This window comes from Apteryx rowi, unplaced genomic scaffold (assembly GCF_003343035.1).
Source record: "Apteryx rowi isolate R43461 unplaced genomic scaffold, aptRow1 scaffold_213, whole genome shotgun sequence".
In the NCBI taxonomy this organism is placed as follows: Eukaryota; Metazoa; Chordata; class Aves; order Apterygiformes; family Apterygidae; genus Apteryx; species Apteryx rowi.
The window spans coordinates 1,420,958-1,445,170 of NW_020448453.1; the positions used below are offsets into that span (position 1 = coordinate 1,420,958).

General features: G+C 39.3%; 1 long non-coding RNA gene across 1 annotated transcript in view; it reads right to left on the bottom strand.

Moving 5' to 3' along the window:
* The window catches only part of LOC112965387, a 66,129-nt gene extending 44,205 nt beyond the window's left edge, over positions 1–21,924 (bottom strand). The window contains exons 1-2 of the long non-coding RNA XR_003253277.1: positions 21,710–21,924; positions 10,370–10,403 (exon numbers count right to left, since the gene is read on the bottom strand). This is a non-coding gene — a long non-coding RNA (uncharacterized LOC112965387). The remainder of the gene's footprint in view (positions 1–10,369; positions 10,404–21,709) is intronic.
* Between the last annotated feature and the right edge of the window lie 2,289 nt (positions 21,925–24,213).

Sequence of the window (24,213 nt, forward strand, 5' to 3'; positions counted from 1 at the left end):
GTTAAGACCACTATAGTTTTAACATATCACAGGCAAGACCAAAAATGAAAAGATAGTTATGATCTGCAACTTGTTTTTTTCCAAATATCAAAATATGAAAGGGATAGCTTCAGATCAGTTACTCCTTTTTCAGCCCATTACTTTCTCTGTAACAACAGCCACCAGTGGAAAGACTAATTTTAGCAAGAAAGTTCACAGAATCTTACAGAGTAACAACCACAGTCGCAGCTAATTTGAGTCAGAGAAAGTTAAAACACTGTCAAAATATAAATGCTTCCTTCAGCTGATTCATTAGTTTGCATATCATAACAAGGACTTTGTGTTCTTGGGTAAGGTTAGTGCCTCGAGGACATACTGCAGATGTGCATCCACAGTCCAAATTTCTTTAATTTGTTATGCAAACAATTCTTTAAAAATACTGTAAAAATAAAGACTTTTATTGTAGCTAACAACCATCAGTGTTAAAGATTGCTTGTCTTGTGATACTACTTTTTAGAATAAAGAAGAATGCTATAGGTATTCTAAGCAGATGTTTGCCATTTAATGAATGTTGTATTTCTCATTAGAAGAGATTTAATTTGAAGCTGAACCCTGAAACAGCTAGCAAGGAAACTCAGTAAGTCTTGTTCCAAATACAGGCCTGATATATTTTGACACGTTAACTTTTTTCCCCTCAAGGAAATTGTGAGGTTTAGAAAACCTAAACAACATAATTGCAGGAAAATCCAAGGCTGACTTTTATTTTTACTTTTTTCTTTTTACTCATACAGCTGCAATTTAAAGGTACAAAGCAAAGCTAAACCCAGCAGCTAAGGACTGGGTTTTGGCAGACCTTGGAAAGGTAGCTGTGTTCATTTGTAAACCCTTCCCCCCCATCAAGGTAGAACCTGGTTTTGCTTTGGATTAAGCAAATTGGTTTCGGCAGCAGTTTTCTGACATTATTTTATTTGACTGTCTTATTATGTGATTATTATTTATGCGAGCATTTTCTTTGAATCCTACAGATCCAGGAAGGATCAAGGGTAGTGTTTGACAGGATATGGCAGTATGTACCAAACCAAAAAGGGAATGAAAAGACAGCCCAGTGGTTAGAGTCCCAGCTAGAGAGCTGAACGCAATATATTTCTTCTGATCTGCCTCAGGAAAGGGCAGAAGGGCTACGAGCACTGGCACGAGCGGCGCCAAGACTGCCTGTCCCTCGCGGTAGCGCCAAGGAGAGATTCGCCCGGCTGGCTTTAAAAGAGGTCACGCGGGGCTCTTCCCCCAGCCCTGCTCCCCAGCTTTTCCCTAGCCCAAGGCCTTGCTCATTCCTGGTGTCTTTCTCTTAAAAACACAACCACAAGCTTGTTGGAGATGACTTATGGCTCCCCCTCACCACTCTGATCCTCTCAGCTCACCTTTGCATAGGCTGCCATGCTGCAGAAAGGAAGGGACTCTTCATCCGTAGCTCCCTAGATCGAATCATCCAAACAGAGAGGTCTCTAGCTGAGTTCAGTGGGGCTGGGTACACAGGAGTGATTATTAATTATAAACTCAGCGCCTGAGACAGGAACTTTGCAGATCAGCCTTCAGTCATCTTCGACTGTACGGGTCCACCCCTGAGGCACAGGAAACATCTGCTGGTCAGCAGCAGGTGCCAGGGACAAGCTACCTATTTTAAGGATGATATGAACATATCCATCTTTCCTTCTGTTTTTTTCCCTCCTTTTAGGAGCTGTGCTGTGCTGTTTTGTTCTCTCCACTTCAGTTGCTTGAGTAGCTGGTGTGTAAGACCCCAGTCCTCATCCAGGGGCTCACCTGTAAGGGCAGAGAGGGGTGAGCACTTCTTTGGTGGCCTCTGTGGGTTGTTTAAGGGAAAACGCTCTTACTTCCACTTTGGGGGGTGCCTGGAAAGGTTTCTTTGGGTTTGTCTCTAGGCAGCTGAGACTTGGCCCCCCACCAGGTAGTTGTTTTCAGAATACTGCAGGGTGGACCAGGAGACAGAGTCCTCTCTGCCCAGTGGGGGGCTTYCAGATGATCATGGGAGCACTCAGGGCAGTTGGTCTATGAGGTCCTGATCTTTCTCCCCAGCCCATGTGAACAGGAGAACAAAGACAGTTTGGTTCCCTCAGGGAATAAAACTGTGTCATTTGATGCTATGTACCTTGGCCTGACTGAATGATCCTGGCTAAGTGCCCCCAAAGAAGGATCTCGTCTCCTAAGCTCTGCCTTCAGTGTGCCCCCCACACTCCTGCTCATGCACCAGTAAGAAACAGAAAGGGTTTCCCTGTCATACAGTTAGTTCATGCCATATTCTGGATGCTGTGAGCCATACTGGGCTTGTAGGTGTTGTCTGGAGAGCATCCAGGCCTCTGGATACTTTGGCAGGGAAATAAAAAAAAAGCCACAGGACAGGGTCTGCCAGGGTGCCTCTGTGGGCTTCCAGGGTAGCCAAGCCAAGCCAACAGGCCACACTCCCAACTATGACCCCTGTAATTTCTTTCCCTTTCCCATTTTACTTTGTGGCTTTATGGATAATGACATGGTGCTTCCTTCTAGAGGAAAGTGGGATGCATGTGAAACAGAGGAGCTGCTGGCAGGCAGATGCTAGAAGACCCTCGCTAAGAGTTTGACAAGAGCCCATGGCACCAGTGGAGACCTGAAGATGCAGAATAGCCTCAACTACAACACCGCAGAGATGCTTTAAGAGGCCACCATGTGCACATGGACTGGGCATTCCTGCTTCGAGAGCTGTAACCAGGACAATCACCTGACACGACAAACCAGTTTCTCCCATGAAAATGAGGGATTCATTTCATACTGGTCTTTTCAAGATGAATTCATTAAATATTGTGACATGCTCATATTTTAAGATAACAGGGGCTGTTTATGCAGCAATATAGACAAGCAGATTCCATGGACARATAACATCCTGCCATATTTATAACATTTGACAATGAGTTCTTTATCAGTTAACATTGTTTCAGTGAAAATGTCTATTTTTAGGAGTCACTGAACCACTACAGACAGAAGCACTGATCCAACCATTCACCTAAAAGCCTGACTAAATGCAATGCAAGTCATCTCTTGATGAAATTTTTGTTTAAAGAAGAATACATTTTTCACTACTATCTTTTTGTCTTCCCTCCTTTTTCCTGGATGTGAAGGAAGCTAAAGTATTACATTTGGCCAAAATTCTGTGCTTCCATGAGTGAGCGTTGGCTGTCTGGCATCTATGTTGTGCTCTGGACTCTGAGTCTGACATGGCACAAGGCTGGTCTGTTGCAAATGCAACTCAAACTGGCTGCAGTGATCCTTCGTAAACAAATTCTGCAGTTATTAATAGCTGGAGCACGAAGACCACCTAGAAATGCCTTATTACTTCAGGTTATACAATTAAGTGGGTGCAGTGGTAGTTGTACCTACATATACACATATCTATAGTGGTAACACACCACAGCGGCTGAACCTAGTCATGTTTAGGAATTGATTTTCACTTCCATTTTCATGAAAACTTTGCAGAATTGCACTTACTGTTATTAATTTTTCAGCCAGCTTTGGTTAACATAGAAGACAAATTTTTTACTAAGTCAAATTTAGAACTCACTCACATGACGGATTTGAAAGCTAGAATAAAGAAGAGGGGCAGCCTTAATATCGCTAAATCTAGTGACTAAAAGAAACCTCTTAAAGAGGCTGTTTAACTGACTAGTTTAAGAAAGTCCTAATTAGTAAGGATAGGCAGACAAAGCAATACCCTTAACATAAGAATTAACCAAAGGGCTGGTCTTCTAAACCTGTGTATCTAAGTGCAAGAAGAGAGTCTTAACATACATGAATAAAAGGAAGACTTAGCCCTTTTTTTTTCTCCCCCCTTAACTAAGGCATATGCTCAAACAGCTTTTCTTTTGCATTTTGAATAATTAGTGGTATCCTTCCAATGCAGGAAGAAGCAAGCAATTTAAGAGCCTCTTGGATAGGGGGGCAGGTGCGGTGCAACCTTGCACCTCTTGGAAGACTGATCCTAAATTCATTAGGCCTAAATGAGAGTTAGATCCTTACTGATTTCACCCAACGCCCGTCCTCCGCAACAGCAAAGCCAGCATGGCACAGAGGCATCCTGGCACAGGGACACCCACTCTTCAGTGGTAGAGCAATGTTGTTCTGAAGCACCAGAACAGCCGTTTTCCTTGTCAGAAAGTTTTCCTTCTAGGGTGCAGACTCCATGGGCACTGGAGTGCACAGAATGGCTCTAAACTGTGACTTGCAAGAGGTCGTTTCCTTCACACTCCATTTCTGACAACTGATAATCAGCATTTTAAAATGCAAAGTCAGTCTGCAGTTTGTGCCCTATAGTACGTAAGGAGTGCCTGTGTTGGGAGCTTCCACTGCTCCACCGCCGCTTCTTTTATGTTGCTCTGGGCATCGGTGTGCAGGGCTCTTTGGTGCATTAAACTTGAGCCTCAGACCACCTTCTCAGGACAGGAGGTAGAGAAGACAGTGCTCTTTCCATGAAGACTAAGTACTTTGAGTAGGAGCACATTATAAAAGYTGTAGACATATTAGGTATTTAATGGCAGCGAGAGCCAGTTTTTTTTTGTGGGAGGTGTCATGTGCGGAGAGGGATCAAGTAACCCTGGACCTTTAGGGTGTCTCCGTTTCCAAACCACATTCCCAAAAGAGATAAGAGTTGTTTCCTTCTGGTTGTTCTTTTCTCCTCTCCCCACCCCAATATAAACCATCCAGGGAATACATCATATGCTACTGGAAGTGACTTTAAAATATCAGGACAAGCCAGCTGTGAGTCTGTGTATTCAGCAGACAGGCTACAGTGCTATGCAGCTGATTTAGAAATAAATCTCAATGTACAAGTCAGCCAGCCACATACTGAAACAGAGGCAGGGCTATAAGGTAAACACAGCTCAGCACTTACAGACATGACATGATGGAAAAAAAACCTTCCTTTTGTCCACAAAAAGCATGTACCCAATTTGTTCCCTCCAGTGGGAACTGAGGGGTATACTCTAATATATTGTAACAAGTTAGAGTTATAGGTAGGTAATGACAATGCAAAGACAGTTTTGCTCTAAGAAAATATCATCTTACACATCTCTCTCTGAAACTGCATTATCTGAGGGACACAAACTGTTATGTTAACATACTGTCATTTCATTCAAGAAGGGTCAGATGGGCCTGACATAAAACCCACCAAAGACTTTTGTATTAATGCAAGGTGTTGCCTTTAGAATAACACACACTGCAGCACTTCAGACCCTATCTGTATTTTTATAAGGGAAGTCAGAGTATGATTGTCTTTCAGTTAATGATGTGGCAGGGGGTGGCTTTTTGCCAGGTTTAAGTTAGACTCCTTTTAAGTTGCAGTCTTTAAAATCCACCTGGACAACCAATAATTAAAAGGAATAGCAAATTAAATGTACTAGGAAGGGGAAATGATTTACTAATCAGGGGGAGAAATAATTTATTAGAAAACTTTTCCTTTAACCTGAGAGAATCATGTTACCTTGTTCACAAATCATTTGCTCTGTCATTGCTAACTCACTTTCTAGCTTTTCCTCCTCCACAAAAAGCCGCCCGCCCCACAAGTCTGTGGCTATTTGTTTTCCTGGGGCACCACTCCACCTCCACAAGGAGGGCTCATCCTGACATGCACTTTCCGCTCCTGCTTGGGACGCTTTCATTTTCCCTGCAGAACCATTTTGGGACAGAGCAGAGGGATGGAGAAGAGGGGTGGGGGAAGCATTTCGGGACAGACCCTACTCACTTTCCAATGATAGACAGACACCGACAGACACCTTGTTACAGCAGYGTTACAGAAGAGGACTCCCCGGAGGCTTCCACTCAGGAACCAAGCCAAAAACACCCAGCTTAAGCCAATCAATTGAAAGTGAAATGCAAGAAGTGGCAAATCAAATGGGGACAGTCAGACTGCTGTATTTTTCTATCACATGAGCACGCAAGAGCAACATTAAAATAATCCCAGTGACTATTTCTTTAAAAATATGTATCTGGAACATATTATTGAATCTCTACATCACAGTTACGTGTGAGACCCTAGTGTCCATGACAATTAGAAAAAACATGTTTGTTAAATTCAGTCACAGTGGCACAACATAACATGCAATTATAAACACAAAGCAGATGCAATACCATCTTCACTATAGTCAGTGAAGATCGCAATCTGCAAAAGCATGGAAATTTGTGTCCTTGATTTAATGGTTTAAAATGCAGGAAAGCTGTTTACATTCACTGTCAAAATGTTTGCATTACATATGCACACTGACCCTGTAGTGGAAATATTTTTTCCACTAACATTGCAGAATAAGCACAAAATGAAGATGCACCACTCTTGTCAACAAAGTGCTGGCATAATGCAGTTTCACCTCTGCTAAAATATTTGTTAATGACCCATCATACTGCACTATTTGTTCCTTTTATATTGGATCTGCTTCTTGAGAAATTATTAAGTATTGTGCACACATTTTCTACTCACCACTATTAAATAATCAGATAGTCTTCTGTTCAATACTTCAGACACTGTTTCCATATTTCAGAAGCATTAGCAATATAGATTTTTTTTTAAGTCCACTATATCTTTTTTTTTTCTATTGCAAGCTTTAGATTACATAACTGAACTTGGAAAAGGTGTAGGCACCTTCCAAGACACGTGTTTGGAATCAAGAATGTAAGCCCAATATTTTAAACACTGTCTTGAGTTAGAGGGTACAGAGATGATTTTCAAGTGTCTGTACCCTTAAACTGGAAAGGATTTAGGAATACAAGTCTTACTGAGAGTCAGCAGCGTCTTTTAAAATCCCCAGCTAAAAGATATCAGTGAATGTATATTACAGACATAAAATATTCTGCTACCAGGAAGTCTTTTAAATGCATATCTAAATGCATAGATACAATGTTAGTAATGCTTGAGTTAATTGCTATGAAAATCAGAGTTTCTCACAAGTACACAAAAATTCATTTCATTTACATTTGTAACATTAGCACTGTACAGACTTGCCTATCTTTTCTCATGTTTTCCTCAGTTTCTGTGAGACTATCCCCATCATGAAGATTAAGCACATGTGCAGTCCCAAAATCAAGGTCACAGTGTTTTACACTGACTGTAGAACGTTATTCAGACACTCTGATTAGGTGGTTGATTGCAAATAATTTCATTCTACAGATGAGCAACTGGTGTACCAGAACAATACAAAAGGCAGGTATATTCTATTCAAAGGAGACCCGTTTTGTTTATTTTTGATAACTATAGTTTAGTGGAAATTGCTGACATCTGTTTTATCTTATGCAACTAAATTGAATGTATGAAATACATAGAAATGATGAAATCTTATGCAAGAGTTTTCCTCTGCTAAACCTTTATCAAGAAAAGTGCATTATTTAGTCAAATGCCTGCTGTGAAAGAGTCTTGCAGCTTTGTTTGTTCACCTTTTTTACTCTGTGGCTTCTTTGCTTTTAAAAAAATAGAGATGACTTGCATCTGAGCATGTCGAGTGAATTCTGTGGATATTTTAGCTGTGCTAAAGGATTCTCTTGACTACGTTAAAAAGTTTGTTGTCAAGAATATTTACTAACACATTCTCAGGCCGTCTTCCTACAGCCAGCTAGCATCTGTTAACAACAATTTCGCTTTTGGTTAAATACAAAAAGTAAAGCAAACAGTAATTTTTCCTAGTTAAGGCAAATACTGCTTGACTGGAAGAATCTCTCCTTACCTGGTTCGATTAGGACTCTGCAGAGACAGGGACTTCTGTCTGCAGCCTAGAAAACTGCCATATGAAGATTAGTCTCTTGACTATACCACAACAAGTTGGAGTTACAACATGTTCAAAAGTCTTATCCCCAGCAGTCAAAGTATAAGGACATGGGATAGGTACGATTCACATATGGACAACAACATGGATTTCTTCCATAACTCTGTTTAATAGGAATGAATCAGGCTTTCTGTCCTTACAACTGGGCATCTGCACTGTAAGTTTTAGCTGTGAACAGATTCAGTTAACAGCTCTAATCTATTTCCTCGTGGAACAGAGCAGAATACTTTGGAGACTCTTATACTCCATTTCTGAAGATGTCAAAACAATATTCAAACACATACATATTCAAAAGTGTATTTTTTGCCTGTCTGCTGATGCTCAGATATTACACAAAGGTGCTATACATGTATTGAAGCAAATGTGACTTATATTTAAGATGCATGTACACCTAGAGTAATGTACTTCAATGTACTAAAAATGCAATCCCAAGAGACAAATATACTGAAATAGATCTTCAACTGCTCAAAATACATGTCCTACTACATCAGAATGAGCTATTCACTATCTTGGCTGCATTATGACATTGCTGATGGAACAGACTGCGGTACTTCCAGATAATTTCTATTTCTCTTGTATTAAATTGTTCAAGACACTTTCTGAAAGAGAAAATATCATTTTTGGGGAGGAAATTATTCACTTTCTCATATTGAGATGTCATAAATTACAGTACAAACCTGGGACTACTATGTGAGAGTGTTTTTAAGTTAATCACATTCTGACAGATTATGAACAGCTCTTTTCATACAGTGTGCACCTAATTTCTATTTGTGACATTTGTTTTATGAAATCTTTTTCTCTTAAATATTGGAGGATGCAGGGAAACAGCAAAAGAGTAAGGGGAATGTTTAAAGAAAATTGCACAAAACATTTAAGATGAAAGCTACTTGGTTTGTTTTTTTGTCATGAATTCAAAACTTAGAATAGGGTCACTAATTCTACAGCCTTTCAAGTACTCTTGAGGTGATTTATGGTTTTGTGCTGAAATTCTATAGCAAACAATGGTTTTGCATGGTTGAAGCATGAAATAAGGTGGAACTTGAGTGTTTCCACTGGATGTAGCTTTGAGTTTGGGAGAATTTGAGTCCATAATTTCAGCCAAATGGCTACATCCTGAAGTATGTACTTGCACATGAGCTTGGCAAAAATTCAGATTAATGCTTTTCTGCAAATGCTACAAACTCGGTGACATCAAAATGCCTAAAATTCAGATCAGTTTTATGTAACTGRTCATTCTGAAAGGACTCCAAAAAAGTCAAAGACATTTTATCTCCACAGTTTTAGTGGAATGTTTTGAATTTTCACGCTCAAAACATCGTTTATTTCTGAAAGGATTGAAATCAAATACCTTTTTCCAATTCAAATTGAGCAAAACAGTTCACTAGGCCTTTTTTTTTTTTTTTTTAATCCCTGTTAACGTGACCTAAACCCAGAAGTTAGGATCCTCTCTCCAAAGGAAATTCCAGAATTACTAGGCACAAAAGTCATGTTCCCTTCTGCTTACTCTTTCTGGATTGTGGAGTCTCACATTCTTTGCATTGTAGTGACATAGAAACTAGCTCAATCTTGTTATTGTCTACAGCTTGACGGTTAGGGGACATTCCTTACAGGGAGAATTGAGTTCAAGCACCGGCTGACCTAAAACCCAGTTTCCTATTCCCTGACTAAGTCCTTTAATCCCTTGCACAGAAGGCTGCCATTGTCTCCTTCCCTCATTTAGGTGCATAAGGCCTGGAGAGTTTCAAGTTTTGAATTCTAGTCACACGGAAGTATGAAACTGCAGGCTGCAAACTGCATCCTAAATCCAAGAAAGAGGCAGGATTTAAGATTTCAGAGAGCTTTTGAATATAGAAACTTTTTCATTCCTGAGCTGGAATTCATTCACAACTGTGAATCCTAGGAAAATCCTAGGGAAGTGCTTGCTGTTAGGTGCTGCAACGCTTACTGTAGCAATAACTAAGACCTTCTGCTAATCTGGGCCTTGCCTCTCAGGTGACTCTCAGCCTTTACTTAAGCAAAAAGTCCCTTAGACCCTCTTCTGGAGTTTTGACTGTGTAAGGAATTGAGGATTTGGCCTATAATTTATGACAAGCAAACCCCTAGAACAAACAAAATACTGACAGTCAAACTAGTAAGTCTCAGCAGCTGTAGTCTCAGCCACTTCATAACCTTCCCTCCTTCCTGAGATGATTCCCAAGGAGTACAAGACTTAGCAACATAAAAAATTCTTGGGGCTACAGAACTCAACTGAATTTCCTTGGTAACTTCATATAAATTCATTTCCTAGCTACAAAGCCCTGTGATATTTACCTATTTTGTATATCCCTCAAGGCTTTTTGTATAGACAGACCAAGGTCATGTAGGCAGGGTTTGAGAGCAGTTTCTCCCTCTGTCATTGTGAGCAGAGATGAAAAAGATTCCTTTCAGGTCTCCACCCCAACAGTGTCATCAAAAATCCAATTGCAAAAGTTTATAATAGAAACATCATAAGTTTTCTTCCTTTTCTAAAAATCTGTCAGTCTGGTTTATATAGAGTCACTTACCATATTTCTTAGCAAACGGAAGTATGCAATCCTTCTGTAAAACAAAGGGAAGAAACATGTATGAATTTCGTATGCTTAGATTAGTACATTAATGAATAAAACAGTCCATTTGTAATGACCAGCCAGATTTGATGGTGAATGTTCTACTAGGTCTTTCATGCTGCAACAGTTTGTAGTTTACCTTGAAAGTTAGAGCTTGCTAGAACCTTAAAGTTTACCGAGTCCTGACTGTAATCAAACTCTGGCCATAATCATGCCTCACTGATTCACTATATGAGGAAGCATGTCCTCGACATAAAAACTCTAACTTTTCTCACCTCAAAAAATATGTCCCAATTGATGTAAGCAGCCCAGCATTTAATAGGACAGAATCCAGGGATCATCAGAAGCAATTCATGAGAAGCCAAAAAGGTAGAGACCACATGGCTTTTGTTTGTTTATTCATTGTTTTAAAAGGTAAGAGCCCAAAAAAAGAAAAAAAGCTTGTTTAAAGCTTTCGCTGCATCAATTTACTTGATGGCTCCACTGTAAATTTCTTCCTTTAACTCGCACTACATAGCAACAACCTAAGCATTCTCCCTCCCATTTCCTCAAGATGGTATCCAAGTGACAAGAGAAACTACAGAATTAATAACAACAGGATTCTGATTTAAGTGTCTCACTCGTGTCAGCTAAAATCATTTCCTTCCATTGCACAGAGTGGATGTGATGGGAGAACTTTGCTTTAATGAGGGTCGAAAAAATATCAGAAAGGAAATAAAGGAAAATGACTAATGTGACATTTGAGCATAATATTTAAAAGCAGTGATGTGAATTATTGATTTCACCTGCTAATAGCAACTATAAATGCCTTCCAAAACAGCATTTCTAAAGACAAAACCCTTCCTTTCTTCCCAGTCATCTTGCTGAAATGTTCATTGAGGTTGGGATCAATTTATCCTTGCAAGCAACTTCATGGCTGCAGAGAGATTTGACAATCACAAAGTAGCTGGCAGGATAGGGACCTTTCTTTAAACTTGAGAACAACTTTGCCTAGTGAGGTTTGTCTGTTATGTTGATTAGAGATTTTCAGGCTTGATGACAATATTACCTAATGCTCCTTCAATTCTTTCATCATTTGTTAATAGCATCCAAGATTACTTTGAAGTACTGGGGCTAGGAGGTGGGGGGAGAGGCATAAAACAAATGATATATTGGTGTGTTTCTTTGAAAAGTGTAGGTCGAGATATGACAGTTTCTATGGTAACAACAAGACTTTTTATTACTATCAGAAAAATAGGTGTAGAGATAACCTCTTGAAAATTGTCAGTGCATAAGTTATTTCTGGCCTCAGACTTTGCTTTCAAGTAATACACATTTAATTTGTAAATACTGTGACAACCTTCTTTAGGAGTTATACATTTCTAAGGTGTGTAATGAGAGGTGTTGAGTTTCAGGTAGGTATTAGGGAAAATGCCATAATGAGTCAGAGGAAAAATATTCTGCAAAGAAAGCTTTCTGCAGGATTCTCATGGTATTATTTTTGTAACATGGTGATTAATTTCTTGTTCATCAGAAGAACTCACTGTAGAGTTGAAACGTGAAGGAAAGTTCAGATAAACAGTGAAATTGCAGCTTGATTTTTAGTGATAGTTTTAGTTTTAATAGAGCATTGAGAAATCCTGCTTTCTGCAGATCAATAGCTACCATAACATCCAGACATGCCATTGTCATTAAAGTTATTTACCAATGGTTAAGCATGACATTTCATAGGCAAAATAATATGACATGACAAGTGTCCTATATGCTGCCTGAAGGGGGTACAAGAGCTGCCAACAGAGGGAGATCCCAGCTGGGAGAATTCTCCCAGTTAGAGGAAAAATGAGAAATGGTTCATGTGCATAGCTTTGTCGCAGAGGTATTTAAATGCTTGCATTTTCAGCCAGCTTTATGCCTGATGCAGAGGCTCCTGTTTAAACAGCCCACAGCACTGGTAGGAATGGGACGTGTTGAGACAGGAGAGGGAATGGTTGCAGTACTCCGTTTTGTAAGTTATGGGTTGCATATCCCTCAGAAATTGGATCAGTCATTTCTATCAACTCTAATTCACATACGCAGGACACACGTGGGTCCAAAGGAACTACAGGGCAGGAAGATGGCTTGGTAGTATTCCCAGTCTTTGAGGCTGTAACGTACTGTCTGATTAAACAGAGCCCCAAATCCGACCAGAATTGCAGTGATTTTACTCCTATTTCAAACCCACTCATTTGAGAAAGTCTTTATGCAGGCAGCCTTGTAAATTGTAAGGGTAAAGTCTCTAGCATCCTGAAGCTTGTTGCCTGCCCCTTCTTACAATCTTGCAAATAATAGTAATAGCCCATCCATCCTCTCTTTATTTACAGAGCAATACAATGAGTCTTTTCCCTCATAAGAGGGAGAAGTCCTGCCTGCCATAATTGAAGCACTGCTAGGAGCTGTTCTGAGCTGCTGGAAACTTTACACTGAGCAGCCATTACTTCTCAGCAGAAAAATATTTTTAAAAGTAAGTCTCTGTTTATGGGCAGTACTTTTCTGGCTCCATTATAGTGCTCTCTGAACAAATATAGTTTTCAACGTGATAATCTTCGAGACAGGTAAACATCGTTATTTCTGTCTTACAGACACAGGAGTGGGAAATTTTTGTGCTTACACTACAAAATTTTATGGGTCATGCCTGTATCCACACTTAATTTTGAAGCCAGATGATAAAATCAGGAACTTCTGTCAGTCAGGTTAGACTAGTTCCTGGAGCAGCGCAAGTCCTGCACAGCACGGGTCCACTGCTATCATATGTGTCTAGATGCTCCTGGGTAGACATTACTACAAGCAATCTTCCAGGAACAATACCACAGCTACATTATCCCTTTTGCAGGGTTTTCAGTCAGACATTTCAATTTGGAGGCTTGGGACTAAAGTCATAATCACTTTTGTCTTTAAAAGCCCCAGTGTAATTTAGAAATGCTTTTTGTCCACCTTTGAGTTCAGAGTAATGGGTCATGCAAAGCAACTTGAATTGGACTTGCTGCCTGAACCAGTTAAAAACAAACAAACAAAAAAATCCAGATACTTTGAAAAAATACACTGAAAAAATACCAAAGCAAGCTTGGAAGCAAAAGAGGAAAAGGTAGTGGAACTACCTTTGCAAATGTATTTGATTCTGCTTTTAAAGTCACATGGTATTTAGGGTTTTCAAGAGAATGCATGGGATACTGGGAGCTTTTAAGGGAAGAAAAGCAGATGAAATGGATTGGAACATCAATATGTAAACTAAGATAACATCCAGCTCCTACAATAGCAAGCAGAACTCCTTCAAAATACCATGAATAAAAGTTTCCAAAGGATTATGTACACTCAGTGACTACACTGTGCAGACGATTCCTTTTTCCTGGTACAAGAATCTTGTACTTTCTACTGAAAATGATGGCATGGTCTGTAAAACTGTCCCTTCCATGCATCACTAGGGAACAATAAGAAGGGCATTGTGAGTACATTTAAAATGATCTCTGATACAAACCAAAACAACTAAAATTTTGCCATTTGATTTTATGCTATCATTGAACAACAGAGTCTTATTTTGAATGTAGATAAGGTTTTTTTCCCCCTTAAAATTGAGACATATGAATAAGTGAGAGACAAAATGAACAAGAAGCAGCAAATAAGCAGCAGTTCCCTGAATATGTAGCTCCTTAGTCAAATTAATAAAAGTTCATCACAATTATTATTGGTCACATACTGCAGATTCACAAAGCAGCTTGCTGTCCTGCAATGACAAGTAGTTAACGTGAGCTCTTCTCATCACACGGGACTTAGAGGTTTTGTGTTTAAATCCACCCTTCTTCTTCCACCTGATAGGATTCCTCCACTTCATAAATATTCATAACCATTTGGCTAAACACAATCAGCAGTAATAAGATTAAGATTTTGAGCCTACTGAGATCTGACCTAATCATAAGGCTTCTCCACCATCTTTATCTGACCACCACACCTTCTCCTATTATGTCACACCTATGCAGAGGGTAGCTAAATCCTTCTTTGCTACTGCCCACGTCCTTATGAGCCGGAGAAGTGAAAGAGGTAGGCCAAGTCCCTAAGAACTGCAACTACCATTGCAGCAGCATCTGAACACCTACATATACTGACTTAGATACAATGTCTTCTCATGGCTTTTCAATAACCATTATTCAAGCATAATCCCAGATTAAGGACCATAAGTATCAGTGAAATACCACTAATGATTCACCAATGCCTTTTCTGTGTAGATACTTGAAAGGTGAAAAGAAGGGGGGGGAGGGGGAGGAAAAAATATCAAAGTATCTCCTAAATCATTACCCAAGGGCAGTTCCCTGAATCCATAAATATCCCCTTTCAGTTCTGTGAAGCAAAAGTGTCTAAAGGGTCCTGAGTATCTAAGTGATGTACACCACCTCTGTAGCTTTTCCCCAAACTGCACAGATAGACTGAGAGTAACTCAAGCTGCAGCCTTCCTTACTCATTTACTCAACTGCCTCTGCACTGGCACAAGGCTTCATGCTGGAGAGGTGGGCTGAGGCTGGCACCCAGCACTGGGAACATTGCCTTCCACATCTGAAAAAATCCAGTTTCAGTTGATGGCCCTGCACCACAGTCTGTTCAGGGCTCTTTTCACCAGCCCAGAAGTGCTATTCAATCACACTGATCTTCTGTCAGTGCTGTGCATGCAGGGGGACTACTCCATCTCCAAAACTGAAAGAAAAAAACTGAAAGAAAAAAAAATTGGCTCCACCAATCCATTCCCACCCAAGCTGCTGAGTGACAGTATTATATATGGCATATAGAGGTTTGAGATCTGGTTGAAGGAAAAATGAATTAGGGATGTGRATGAAAGGAGTTTGAGGACTTGACCCAAAGGCCCTGCAATTCCTTGGGAGGAACATTTCCTCACAGGGCAATGCACAATGAGCGCAGGCATGGTGGGAGAGGGAAGGCAGGAGCACCCATCTGACAAGTCATGGGGTTCACACATACCTAAAAAAAAAAAAAAGGCTCAAAAAAGTACAAACCCAAGCAAACAACTGCATTGTTAGCATCTGAGAAAACTTTCTAGAACAGGCACACTCAGCAAGATTGTCTGTGCAAAGTCTGTGTTGGAGCAGAGATCCAAAATCTGACATTTTCAAGCTCTTGACACATCCTCGAACTACTTTATTAACAATACTGAATCACAGTATTATATGACTGTTGAATGTAGAGACCTACAAAGAATGAAAAACTAAACAAGAAATGGACATGAGATGCACATGAAGGGAGCTGTGTTCATCATGAAAGACAGGTGACCCTGAATAAATGTAAATGGAACAGGTTTTTGCATTTTAAAAGAATCTTCAAAATTTCTCTTGCAAGAATTCAGTGGATTTGAAGACACAGTTACCTTTCGCACTTCTTTTCTTTTCCCCCAACACACTTCCATCCTGGAGTTATTTTATAACCTTGGAGAGGCATTCATATTTCCAGTKTCAGAACTGGGGCGGGTATTAGTTCCTGCTGCACATGGCTAGCTTTATAAGCATGAGTAGTAGCTCTGGTGACTTGCAGGAGGTTTGACTAAAGGTTGCATAAGGATATAGGTAATTATAACCTTGTGTGAACCAAAGAGATGTGCTGAATCTCTTGAGGTTATCCTACTAGTAATAAAACCAGGTCATAGTCATTTCTTGATCAGCTATACCATTCAGCCTGGTACATAGTGATCTCATGATATGACATGCAAAAATCTTTTACTTGAACAGTCATTTTAATGCTATATACATTAAAGTGCAGTTAGATAGCATGACTTTTTGGTCTCCAGTTTTCCACTGGTCGTCTTTTAGGTTACTGGACTAAAATCTTATTTTACTCCACTGGCTAAATGCCAAGCTGAGCATGGTTAATGTTGCTGGTATTGCTTTGAGTTGTGTCCCCTTTCTAGTTATCAATAGATCAGCCCAATTATTACCATCAAAATTGGTAGCGTTGTGGAAGCACAAAGCATTACACTACAGGTAAAGATATCACCAATCTGTCAGTCATTGTTCAAAGGCATTTGGTGTAGTGGCATTTTTATGTGTCCAAGAATAGTAGTAATTCCACTTGGAGTGAGAAAAACCACCCTGCTTTCCTGCCTCCTTTCAATTACATTCACCTGCTCACAAAAAAAAGCACATGAGACCATGCAGAAACAGCAGCCTGGGAAAGGATTTTTTTTCCCTGTTAAGCTACAAAATATGCAGGCTTTTTTTCAGGCAGAAATTTGGGGTTTATTAATTCTAAAATAAAGCATAGGGTTTTTTTTTTTTGTAGAGATTTCACAAAATTCAGTTTTCCAAAATGACGACCATCTTCCTTAATTCTTGTTTTTTCAAGAGTGTGCTTTCACAACTATTATGTATCAGCTAAATTCAGAACACCAAACTCTCCTAAACCTGTTTTAAAAAAACTTAAGGGTGAACACAAACCACGTGCACTATGACGTTTGCAGTTCCAGGGAAGGTGTTTTGAGGAGGTTCACTTCCAAACTGCACTTCGTGCTTCTCTTGACTCCTCTCCCCAAATCTGCTTGTAAGAATAATTTCCTAAAAATGCTGAGTTTGAACTCTTTTTTTTTTGCCTCCCCTAAAAAGCAGTCTTCAGCCATTGCTGGCCTCAGCAGTTCCCCAGTGTCTTTGCAGCGGGTTTCTGCGCGCCCCTTGCTGGCTAGCAAACACACCGTCTGCAGCTCGCACAGGCACCGCGGTTGTTTTCTTTTTCCTCCTAGGCACGGAGCAGGAACAAACAGCAGCCGCAGCAATTTATTTGCATTATGCTGACCAAATAAATTTGATCTTGACTCTGTAACTGGAGTCAATCAAAAGCAAATAGAAAAATTTACCGGGAATTACAAGCCAAACGACAAACTGATAGAGACATGAGAGCTGTTTTCTTTCATGATTTGCCAGAATAGGGTGCACACTGAGTAAGCGGTAAACAGTGCTGATGAAAACTTCCTCAGAKATATGACCATGGGCTGGTCTATAGTTCTTACTCGATCAGTTAAAACTTGTCTTGATATGCAGTCTACAGGAGAGCTCAATTTTTCTCTCTGAAAGAGTTTTTCAAACTATCCTGGCAGTTTCAAAGCAATTTTTCTGTCAGAAAACTGGAATGGCTTAGGCCATATTAAGAATGAACTGCCAGAAATACCCTGTTCTCTCTCACATAAAAAAATAAAGGAGTAAGGCTTTCTGGGTGCATGGAATTTGACTCAAAAAGCATTTGAAAATATGTCCCAGACCTCCACATTAGGTTTTGGCTTCTCTGTACTGAAGAAAAAAATTAACTGGTTTAAGAAACGCATATGAAATTTCCCATCTGGCTAACAACATGTATGTTTCTGCTCACTGTGACAATTCAAAAATGCTGCTGAGATGTTTAAAAGTCAGTGTTTATATCTAAAAAGACAAATCTTCCACAGCTAAGGTGGCCCTCCCAGCTTTTCTGGGGTATAAATTAAGACAATAAAGTACATCTGAAACTTATTTTTAAAGGTGCATAGGTATGTTATATGTGCTTTGGTAAGTGCTCTTTAAAATCCATTTTCTTATGCTGACATAAGCATTTTATTTCAAATTTGTTTCCTCCTACCCCCTCATCAAGGAATCATTTAATAATTGGGTTTAAAGCACATAAATCTGTTGTTTATATTTACTTACTAATCAGTTTAGTATTGCTAAATATGTGCGTCATGTGAAGGTATACTGCTACAGTTCTTAACTTTCAAAGGCTTCAGGTATTTTGGAAAAACTGATGATGTTATGACAGACAGGTAAGGAGTACCACAAAGCTGTCTGCTAGATACAGTGTATGCAGAAGCAACTTGCCTTCTAAAACTCTGAACATGATATTCTCTAATATTTCCTGGCAGATCTTCAGTAGCTAGAAAATAAGCATTTCCATATGTAAGAAAATATTCCTTTGAAATGTATATTTTTCTTTACAAGCAAAGAACATGGAGAGAATTGCATTTTTAAGCTAAGGGTTTGTTATTATTTATTTTTCTGCTTTGAAATTGTTGTGCATTTCCCATACAGCACATAGGTGGTAATTGCTATTCTAGCATAAGCTAAATTACTCTGACAAACCTTCTAGCTATTTTTGTCCACTAAGAATAATCTCCCAATAAACAAATTTTGACTAATAGCATAGGTCCTCATTGACTAGTTGGATCAAGTTAAATTTAATATAATGCAATATAAATTACTCCACTTAGCTAACATTCAAAATATGTTCACAACACGAAGTGTCTATCTGTTCCACTGTTTTTATACAGCGTTTTCCCCTTTAAGGAAGGCAGTTTAAAATGGTTGCTAGTCATCTCAGTTGCTGCAACCACATGATGCAATCTATTGTCAAATTAGTGGGTGGCAGCAAGTGGAAACAGATTTCACCAGCAATAAAGCCTGTCACATGATTTCATCTGTTCACAGTCATACAATCTCTTATCCCATTTCTCTTGTTTGATCCAAAGGCCCTGTCCATGTTGAAGCTGATCTTTGCTATCTTAAATGTGACTGCTAAATAACAGGGTTTATCTTCATGATCGGCTTGCACTAAGTGGCATTTGGGGGGGTTGCAAGTGCACAGAGAATTAAGCCATTAGACACAGTTTTGCACATTTAAAAAAAAGCAGGTCCAAATTCACAAGTGTTTTGCTAATTTAGAACCAAAATAGAAATAAAATATTTGCAAAAAGACCTAATTAAAGTCTTATAAAAGGTTATACTTTTAAAGCCTGAGCCTACTATACATATTTATAACATGCAGATAAACAGTCTATATCTGCAGTACAAATAGAATGTTCTCTCTAGATTAAGGTAGCAGTAATCACATATGAATCAACAAAGGGGGGGAAAAAAAGGTAGAGAACGACTTCAGTATAAATACAGACACAAACTTGTCATGTAAATAGGAAATAAAAAGCTTTCTAGCCAGAAGCATTCTCTTCTTACAAAACAGCATTATGAGACTTGGATTATTTTAAGTGCCATTAAAGTCATCATAACAAAATACAAAATGGGGGAATCCTCACTGAGCACAGAAGTCTACAAAGCCTTCAGCCCTGCCTGGCCCAGTATAGCTACCATCTGATAATTTCCAGGTGCCAGGATCACATCCTTGATTTCCACAGACATCTTAAAGTGATAGCAGTGGAAGTGGGGACTAGGAAGCATAGACGTAGCAGCAAAGAACTTGGTGGAGAGCACTAGTGAGGATGACAGGAGAGAAGACAAGTTTGCCCTACTCCTCTGTGCACCATCCACAAAAGCCATCTGCAGCAGTCACTGGTTCTCAAGGGTCTTCCACCACCCTTGTACCACAGGCATTTTCTGTGTCCCAAAAGATTTCTGGAAGAGTGAATGTGATTGTCATATGCACTAAAACCTACGGGACAGACTATTCACCCAGGAGCGCAAGGTCCCTTCCGACACATCACCAGCAGGGAAACGTGGCTTCTCGTAGCTCCCTGCTCAGGGCTGCACCAAAGCAGCTTGCTGACAAGGCCTTTAACAAAACAATACCACACAACTAATCCTCTTCAATATTGCTCTACAATTACTATCTATCCCACTTCGAAAGCAGGACAAATGTAACATTCTTTAGAAATAGCTCCTGGTACCCTGGACCACCAGCCAAACATTGATTATTCTTGAATAATGTGATTCACAGTTAACAAGTTGGTCAGTTAAATTAAACATAAATATTTGTGCTGTCAAATAGCATTCAAAGGCCAATGCATGCATTTTTCTGGAGAGGTAAATGTCAGACTTCATTTCTGAAGAACTGTGAGGTAACCTGCAGATCAATAGGATCACCATTTCCTTAACAGCTATGCAAAAGCTAGATACAGTGCACAGCATGTGTTTGAGTTTCTCAGCCCTTACTTCCATCATCTTTGACAAAAAAAAAAATTTGGCTATAAAATATACCTGACAACACTTAATGCTGTATCCTCTCTAAACTCTTTCCATTGAAATTTGGGTCTCTCAAAGTGTAGGAAATTGTGGAGCAATGAATCTTCATATAGCCCAACTCAGCAAAGCACTGAAGCATGTGCTTAACTTTGCATGGGTCTGAGGAGCTGCAAAGTTAAGCGCATGGTTAGTTGCTTTGGTAGATCAGCTAGGTTCACTGCTAATACAACTTATTAGTGAAGTTGCATATATACAGAAATAACAAACTTGAGAGGTATTACAAGGAGACAGAAGTCCCCAATTTCAAAGTTAAAGGCCCTCTTTTTATACATGTAATCATTCATGTAAACAGATCTGTATTTAATTGTATTTCATTTCCAACGTATCTGTATTTCATGTAGTCGTTCTCATAAACAGACCATCTTGCAAAAATATTTATGCAAGGAGATCAACTATTTGCACATCTAAGGATCCATTTTGCATGCGCAAATAGTTGTTTACACGTATGGATGAAAATAGGGATACATAGATTTGCAAGCAGCTCTGAAATCTTGACACGCATTGCCTTACAGGATAAAGCTGGAGGAAAGTCAACAGTCAAAAGTTATCCAATTAAAAGTCAGCAGTCACGTATGCATTTGGAATTAGTTCTAAAGGCTCTGCAGAAAGAATCTACTGTTGTAAACATTTCATCATCTGCCAATTCTGTCCAGATTCACTTGAAGTGTATCCTTTCTGAAGATCCATTAACACATTTTTGATCTAGAGGAAAGTCAGCAAATGTTTATGTTTAGAAAGTTGCCAAAATCAGATTGATCTTGGGATATGCAAAGTGGCAAAATATCAGGATTTTCTTTGCTCAAGAAAAGTCAGAACAAAACCAGTGTAGATCTCAGAGCAGAATCTGGCTCTTGATATTTTAAAACAAAAAAAATGAACATGCGCTGGTTGCTATAGAGAAAACCTCTTACTTTCAACCACAATTGCAGATGTGGTGGGGTTGAAGTGAATATGCATGTCCGATAACATTTAACAGCTACATAAAAGATTCATAAAAGTCATCTGAGAATTTTTTTCCCCCTTCAAAAAAATCAGATAATTGTAAGTTATGCACTGACTGCCCCAAGGAATATAAGGAGCATTCCACAAATAACTGAGACTTAAGTAACCTTAAACAAAACATTAGACACTTGGCTAAACAGTAGTGCTGGTTTACAGATAAAACATTAGAAACAGTAAAAAATAAAACATATTAAACAAGTCAAACAATGAATTTACACATAATTGCCTGATCTCGCTACATGGACAACCCGCAGTCAAAGACTGCAGACACTCATAAGAGGTGAGGAGCACATCTTACCGCTTAAAGAAAGAAAGTTCTCTGCCAGAGTATGCTGTCTTCTTCTCTGCTCAGATCAGTGCCTTTCTGTCATGTTTGAGTCCCTCCTGCCATAAATAAAGCTAGCTGTGCAGGTCTCCCTTAGTATGACAAATAATACAGTGTGGTTAAAGCCCTACTATTTTAAGTTATTACATTAAACGTTTATATTGCAGTAGCACCTAGAGGCCAGCTGATCAAGGCCACATTGTCCTAGATGTAAGGCAAAAATACAGGAAGTAACAGTCTCTGCTTCACAGAGCTTAGACCGGCTTATACAGCCCCATCAAGCTATTTCTGTAGCATTTTCTAGACTTATCTCCCATATAATGCAGTCATAAGTTAACTGTCAAGGTCCTGTCTATTTTTTCAGGTCATGAGACCTTACGAAGTCTCGGGTTTAGGTGTTTTCTTCAGCCTTGCCCAAAGCCTGCATCAGGGCAAGCACAAGGTGCACCTTGGGCCCCTGCAGACACCTGCTGTCCTTAGGAAGAAAACAATGCTCCAAGCAGGCCAGGACACATGGGCAGGCTCTGGGGAGAGGACACAAAATCCTCTTCAAGAGGCCATGCCATGCAGCCAAATGTGGTGGCCTGCACCTGTGAAACTGCTGCACTGCTCTCCACATGGAGATGGGCACCTAGGTTTGTGTTGCAACAAGATGACTTAAAGAACGTGATTGTTCATCACAAATATATCAAGAGGGCCAATATCAGGGTAGAAGATGGGTTACTGAAGCTAAGAACAGTTTTAGCACAAGAACATATGGCTATAAAATGGTCATAGGTAAATTTGACTGGGAAATTAGAATCTGTTTCTTAACCATCAGTGCAGTGAGGTTTTGGAGTGGCCAGTCTTTAGATGGAAAAAGGGACCCAAATCCTGACCTATTGCTTAAGATGGAGCACAATCGTTTATGAAGAGTGCTGGGTGCTGTGACCACTTGGAACAGCAGATGACTGGCCTTGATGACCAAGATCTCAGGTTTCTAAATGGCATTTTCTGTAGAATTCACATATTTATCATCACAAACAATCCTCGATTCACATGATGTCGACAACTGTAATATAGTCTTTGTAAATTGCAATTGGATCTTTGAATCTCCAGACAGTTGAAAAACTAGTTTCTCACCTGTTTAATTAACCATGTCATGTTTTCCAAAGAGAATTAATTGTCTCAGTGAAGCAGTAAGGAGACTCAAAGGTTTGAAAGAAAAATAAATATGAGCATGCAGCAGAGTAAACATTTATCCAACAAACATTTTCACAGCTGAGTTTCAAACTTCTCATGTTCCAGCTTCTTATATTTTATCATCTCATCCCACTTGGTACTGGCACCATGTCTCTAAGATATGCCTCATTGGAAAACACTGCCTTGGTAATCAAAACATTTTGACTGAAAGATATATGAAACAATTCTCCAGTAAGTTTAACAATGCAGAGACTGTTTCAAGACAAAACTGTAACTTTTCTCTGTTTAATCCTTAACAATTGATTAATAGAATTGTTTTTTATATCAGGCTAACTCTACCCTGATCATCTCAAATTTTGGCAGATGGTCCCTCTGAATAGAGGCCAGTTACTTGGTGACAGTACAGTGCATCTTCTTAGTCATTGCTCTGCCCCTGAGATTGGCTGTTACTGTTTACTGTAGCCAGAGTTAACCCTAAAAGTCTCAATTTTAACCAAATTGAAACGGCTTTCTTTTTTTGCAACTGCTTTCATTTCTGCTTTTACAAACATTTTTTAACATTACTCTGAAATTGGAGTAAACAGTTGCACGTGAAAAGAAGAAATGAAAGTGATCTTCACATAGCTGTTTCTACAGTGGAAAGCATTTTTAGTGTTCAGCTGTGGTTACAGGATGGAACAAAACCTTTAGGGCATCTGTGAGATGGATAAAGTGGCAGTCATTGAAGTGATGTTAATCATTGTCAATTAAATCCTGAGAGGCACCGAGGCCCTTTCCAAAGATACTGAAAGTTTTTAATTCTCTGTAACATGATTCTGGACAGAATTTTAAAGGGAAAGACCAGCATTTCAACATCCAAACTGAGCAACTCCTTAAAAAATAAATCAGAATAAATCAAGGAAAAGATGTATGCATTTCAATGAGAAGAGTTTCAGTTTGGGGAAAGAGTGTATTCCCTCTTTGGAAGTGTACTCATCATTTTGCAAGCTTAATATTTATAGCTTTGAATATTTCTTGGTCCTCAGAAAAAACTGAGGAAGTATCTGCATGTAGAAGCAAGTTTTTGTGTTGGTCACCTGAAGGCTTTTCTAGCCCTTTAGGTCAGATACTCAAAAGAAAGAACAATAGACCATGGCTTCAGTGAAGTCAATGGAGATAAGCCATTTATCACAAGCCACTAAAGGGCTTCCTTTGTATATTTCAGCTCTAAAGAAGAGTAAATCTCACAGAAAAAAAAAAAAAAAAAGACAGAGCAATCTGGCAGATAAGTTTATTTCTGAAGCCTGATGATATAC